Raw genomic sequence first — 6569 nt, 5'->3', positions numbered from 1 at the left:
ATTGTGTCATGCTATCCTGTTTGGTTAGACAACATAAATATGAATTATTTCATGCCCTCTTTTATTCCCTACTATCCATTGCACCTGTATATCATACAATGTCTATACTTTCAATTACTTTTCTTGTTTATCAGCCATTTGAATTGGAGAGCGTGATGGCAGTATCTAACGGAGTAACAACACGGTCTTCAGAAAAGATAGTGCTACCAGTTGATGTAGATAGAACCACGGTTGTACTTGCCCGAGGACCAGATCCACTGCACATAACCCAGACTCTCGCAGATTGTACCCCTACCCAGTTGGACAGAGAACCAGCTACACCCCTTCTAACCCCAACCCCGGCAGATAGTAACCCAGTTCAGTTTGACACAGCACCGTCTCCACCACAGAGCACCCAAACACGAGCAGTTAGTAAGGGAACTGTAGTGCCCAAAGCACGAGGACCACCACTCTGAATCCCAACTCAACGCTTAAAGGAGAAGAAGATTTCTTCTCAGGTCAGGTTCTGTAGCTATGGTTCATACTCCTTTGCTCTTGCATGACTGTATTTACTCATACCAACTATTTTCAAATTTGAAGGATGGAATTGAAACTCCAATGGTGCAACAGGTATGTTTTAAACTTGTTTCTTTAACTGGTTTGCTGTTGTAACCTGCTCTATGTTGATTTCAGTTTCAATTGAATAAACAGTTATGTTCTCATGTCATGCACATTACAAGTGTTGTTATTGCTCTATAGTTACCCACACTTATATTCTGTCTATTCTGCTTTGACTTGAACAAATATTATTTGAACTGTGTCTCTATCTTGATTTGGCAACAAAAACTAGAATGATATAGACCATAAAGTGACCATGGTACATAGATATATGTTTGTTTCATGCTGTTATCCTGTCCACTTTACTACTTAACTCATTTACCAAAATGAGTTTCATATACAACATGGTAAACATGTGATGTGTCTGCTTGTTTCTCTTTTAGAATGCGGACAAAATATTGGAGAACAGCACAGCGTTATCCAATGGTAAAGGAAGTAATGCAGATAAGGTTCAAGATAGTGAGACATTCCTGTTGGTCTCCAAGAAAGCTGATAAAAACTATCTTGACGACACTGAGGGAACCCAAAAGTCCTGTCTTGATGTAGTGTTCGAGTTACTGGCCACTACTGCTGGCACAAGCTCTTCGAACTCGCTGCCTGAATCAGTTCGTCTTCTTGAGTCTCAACTTCAAGTTGAAAGACATCGATCAAATGTGCTGTGACAGGAAGCTGAAGGACTGAGGAAGTCCCTGCAGAATTCAGATGCATATTTTCTGGTGCAACAGCAAGCGCCAAACAAGAGAAAGTTAATAAGCTTGCTAAGCATCTTGCCAGCATTATGGGTACCCAGGATATTGTTTCTTGAGATCTTCTGAAGTGGTTTCAGTTCTGGATTTGTTTTGCTGCGGCGTTTATTTGCGCTGGTCGCCAACTTTGACAACCAGTGTATATGATATGCTGCTTTGTTCCCTATATTTGCACTGGTGGCGAACTTTGATGCCTAGTGGATGTAATATGTGTAATAGCCGTGATAGCCTAGCGTTAGTTTCTTGCGTATTTATTTCCTTGTTGTCTTGTTTATTTGTTTGCTTGTAGTCATTGCAGTTATTTTTCCGCGGTTAGCTAGTGGCTGCAATAACCTATTTTTTAAAACTAGGCCACAATAACCATGGGCTAATATTTACTGTAGTGACACTGGGCCTCCTACTGGCCGTAGAAACAGTGGAACTTCTACGGTCCGTAGAAACAATGGGCCTTCTACGGGCCGTAGAAATAATGGGCCTTCTACGGGCCGTATTATCAATGGGCCTTATATGGGCCGTATAATCGATTGGCCAAACATGGGCCAAACGGACCGCATTATGGTCGTAAACGGGCTAGAGTTGGAATCATCTGTTCATGGGCCGACCATAACGGGCCATCGTTAATAGGCCGTATTTGATGACGCTATGAAATCAGCCCAATGTACTAACAGACCACAAACGGGCCGACTGTAACCACGGGCTGAATTTGGCCCACAAGCAGAAAATGACAGTAACGGGCCGTAAGTAAACGAATGTTGGAAATGAGCCCAAGAATAAATGGGCTCTAAGAAGGCCGAAAGATAACATGGGCTAGAAACGGCCCAACGGAATAACGGGCCATTAATGGGTATAAAGTGATACACTATTCATTACGGGCCAGTTTCACCACGGGCCGTTAATGGGTGTAAAGTGATACACTGTTCATTACGTGCCAGTTTCACCACGGGCCGTTAGTAGGCCAAGAGTTACATAGGGCCTCATATGTGCCGAAAGACGTCATGGGCCATACATGGGCCATAAGTGAAAACGGGCTGGAATCATATTGGATGGCCCAGATGACGCTACTGGGCCTAATTCGGATAGGGCATAACAGGCCTTGGGTTAGCGGGCTGTAAATGGGCTATATTCGAACAGGCTGTTAATAGGCTTTCCATGGGCCGGCCCGCCAGCTTTTGACCAAGTCAAACGGGCCGGCCTTTTCACAGGAATGGGCCTCTGTTGGGTCGTGCCATGTGTCGACGTATCATAGGCGCCTATCTGACCCATTGACGAGCTGACACGTGTTTCGTCCGGCCAATAAGAATTTTACACGTGGAAATTTCCCATTGGTCGGGGCTGTTAACGGGTTATCGGATCCAAAACCCGACACGATAGCTTAACGGCGTTCCGTTACGGTGGATGCCACGTGTCAGTCACCCTTGACGAAAGCACTTCTGTGACGCGCGATTTATCGTCATGGAAGTGGACACTTCCATGATGATAATTTTGGTAATGTCATGGGACACTTCTACGACAGCACAGGTATGACTATCTTGATTCTGTCATAAATTTGTCATGGATGTACATGCATGACAAAAAAAGCGACCTACTGTGACAAACACGTATCATCACGGAAGTGTATTTTTTTGTAGTGATATCAAGATCACAAAGCATTGAGACAGACATGAGGTTGAACCCTAAGGACTCGACAAGCATGACTTTGTCCATGTGTCGATTCTTTGAGATTGCAACCTTACCTAGACCCAATACCTTGATTTTTCGTTTGTCAGCGTAGGGGATATGCTTCAGATGTGATGGAGATAAAGCAGTGTCCATCAATAAGCTCCTGTCACCAGTCATGTGATTTGTACATCCACTATCGAGGACCCACTCAGTGGCTTTGGGTTGATCATCCTGCAGATGAATTAGTGCAGCTTATGAACTCATATACTTCATCAGAGAAGAATATGTTATGAATTTCATCAGATCAAGTTCATCAAGCAATAAAACAGGTAAAGCAGTATGATGACGTGAGAAATGAAAATTCATTTCTTCATGATTAGCTTGCGTCCTTTCAAGCACATTCAGGTCTCCAGAAAATTCTTCAGACAATTTAGTTCGTCTGGAGACCTGATCCTGCATAAGAGATTAGTTCTTTTTCTTCACCATCCACATCCGAAGGGGTGGCAAAGAGTTCATCATTCTGGGGGCTCCATAAGAGAAAGGTGGCATAGATGCCAATCCACTTTGTTTCACATAAGAGGGGTTAGGGTAAGCATAAGAGTAAGCAGAGAAATTCTTCGAGGTCTTATGAACATAATGATTTGAAGAATAATGCACATATCCATAATCCTTAGATCTTCCCTGCGAAACAGACGGGTTAGCACGATGATGTTCATATGAGGACTTTGATCCTTTTGAGGAATTTGACCCATGTGAGGAGTTTGGTCCGTATGAGGACTTGGATCCATATGAAGATTTGGTCCATATGAAGAATTTGATCTGGGGTTCCTATTCTTCATAGATGGTGTCATGATGACATTCACCTGAAGATTTTCAAGGCACCTTTTGGGAACCCAGATTTTCTTCATAGGAGGGCCGTTCCTGCAGTTAGTGCCAACATATCTACCAAATACTTCACCATTCTGATTTTTTAACAGTTTATAGTTGGAGTCAATTGACTCATCAGAATAATATGAAGATTCACATGTAAAGCCAGATAAAGTAGATGGATCCACTGAAGGTCCCTTTGCAGCAACCCATGAGGTTTTGGGATATTGATCAGGTTTCCAGTAGGTCCCATCAGCATTGAGTTTCCTCTCAAAGGCAATACCCTCTTTCCTAGGGTTCCTGTTGAGGATCTGCTTTTTAAGCACGTCACAAAGAGCCTGATGCCCTTTAAGGCTTTTGTACATGCCTGTCATATACAATTCCTTCAGCCCTGCATCATCATTGATACTAGCAATGTCCTCAGATGAGGAATTAGTGATAGCAGAGGCAGTTGAAGAATTTGCAGCAATGGAAGTATTTGAGCATTCAGGTGAAGAATTAGCAGTTTCACGTTCAATGCACTTCAAACATGGAGGAACAAATTCATCCTGAGTAGCGCTGATCTGTTGAGCAAGTAATGAATCACGTTGCTTCTGAAGATCTTCATAACTCACTCTTAACTGCTCAAGATCTTGCTTTCTTTGAAGAAATTCATAAGAAAGATTCTCATGATCAGATAGGAGAGTGTTATGATGAGCTTGAAGATTGTCAAACTTTGACTGAAGTCTCTAAGATTTTCAATAAAAAAATCAGTGCGATCCATTTCCTCGCCCAACATATCATCGCTTTTATCTAGCATGTTCTGAACCTTTTCAAGAGCCTTTTGTAGTTTCATAGCAATCTTAGCAAGTTTAGAATAGCTAGGTTTGAGGTTTTCATCAAATTCATCCTCACTGGATTCAGAGGAGGGATATTTGAGTACCTTTGAGCCTTTTTCCATTAAGCAATAGGTGGGAGTGTAGTCCTCATCGCCGTCATCAGTCGTGTTGGGGAGGTCCTTTTCTTCAAAGTTGAAGATGGACTTGCTAACGAACGCGGTAGCGAGGGCTACGCTCGCCACACCAGAGTCTAACTCCTCAGATTCCTCCTCTTCCTCATTTTCCTCAGATTCAGCCTCGGAGTCCATTTCCTCGCCAATGAACACCCGAGCCTTCTTGGAGCTGCTCTTATTATGAGATGGGGACCTTGAAGGTTTTGACGACGAGGACTTTGAAGATTTCTTCTTCTTCTTTGAATCATCAGAACTGTAATCCTTGTACTTCTTCTTCTTTGATCCCTTTTCCCATTGAGGACAATCTTGAATGTAGTGTCCAGGCTTCTTGCATTTGTGGCAGAGTCTCTTCTTGTAATCATGGGAGGAGGGATCTTTTTTCAAGTGACCACCTCTCGAGGATTTACCAAAGCGACCACGTCTTGAGAAATTTTGGAACTTCCTCACGAGCATAGCTAGCTCCTGGCTCAGTTCTTCAGGGTCACCAAGGCTGCTGTCAGAATCTTCACCTTCAGATTCAGACACTGCCTTGGCCTTCAGAGCCCGTGATCTACCATAGCTTGGTCCATAGAGATCTCTCTTCTCAGCAAGCTGGAACTCATGAGTGTTTAGTCTCTTGAGGATATTGGCGGGATCAAGTGACTTATAGTCTCCACGTTCTTGTATCATCAATGCCAAGGTATCAACTAAGGAATCAAGCGATCTCAGCAGTTTCTTCACCACTTCATGGTCGGTGATATCAGTGGCACCGAGTGCTTGAAGCTCATTTGAGATGTCAGTGAGGCGATCGAAGGTTTGCTGAACATTTTTATTGTTGAGTCTTTTGAAGCGGTTGAAGAGATTTCGAAGAACGTCAACTCGAGAGTCACGCTGTGTTGAGACTCCCTCATTGACCTTGGACAGCCTGTCCTAGATAAGCTTAGCTGTCTCCCAAGCACTCACTCTACCATAGTGCCCTTTGCTCAGATGGCCACATATGATATTCTTCGCTTGAGAGTTGAGTTGCTTGAATCTCTTCACATCAGCAGCGTTGATGGTGGGAGTGACAGAAGGAACACCACTCTCCACAACGTACCAGAGATCGTAATTAATTGCCTCAAGATGCATGTGCATCTTATTCTTCCAATAGGGGTAGTCCGTCCCATGAAGGTAGGACACCCATCAGAAACCTTGATCATACCTGCGGTCGACATAACTAAAACTCTAGGAGGTTAAACCAAAATCACACAGAAAAAGGGAGTACCTTGCTTTGATACCAATTGAAAGTGCGTTATATCGACTAGAGGGGGTGAATAGGCGATTTTTATGAATTCTTCATTGAGGAATTTCAGGGTAAGGAAATTCCTGACTGAAGAACTACTTGCAGCGGAATACGTACTCAGAAGTAAACATAACAGTGCATGAGCTTGGTCTTCATGGTGAAATGATAACAAGCACAGAGTACAGAAAGCATAAACACAAGATAACACAGAATGAAGACAAATAGACTGAAGAAATTGAACTGGGGAAATAGAGAAAGTCTTCAGTCAAAGTCTTCAAACAGATATGAACAAACACACAACACATAAATGAGGAAATGAAAGGGTTGAGGAAATGGAACCAGGTAGCTTGGTGAAGACAATGATTTGGTAGACTAGTTGCAACTGCTGTGACAGTTGTACGTCTGGTTAGGGCGGCTAGGTATTTAAACCTGAGGACACACAGTCTCG

This window comes from Triticum urartu, chromosome 1, assembly GCF_003073215.2.
Source record: "Triticum urartu cultivar G1812 chromosome 1, Tu2.1, whole genome shotgun sequence".
Classification (NCBI taxonomy): Eukaryota; Viridiplantae; Streptophyta; class Magnoliopsida; order Poales; family Poaceae; genus Triticum; species Triticum urartu.
This window is presented reverse-complemented; position numbering follows the sequence as displayed.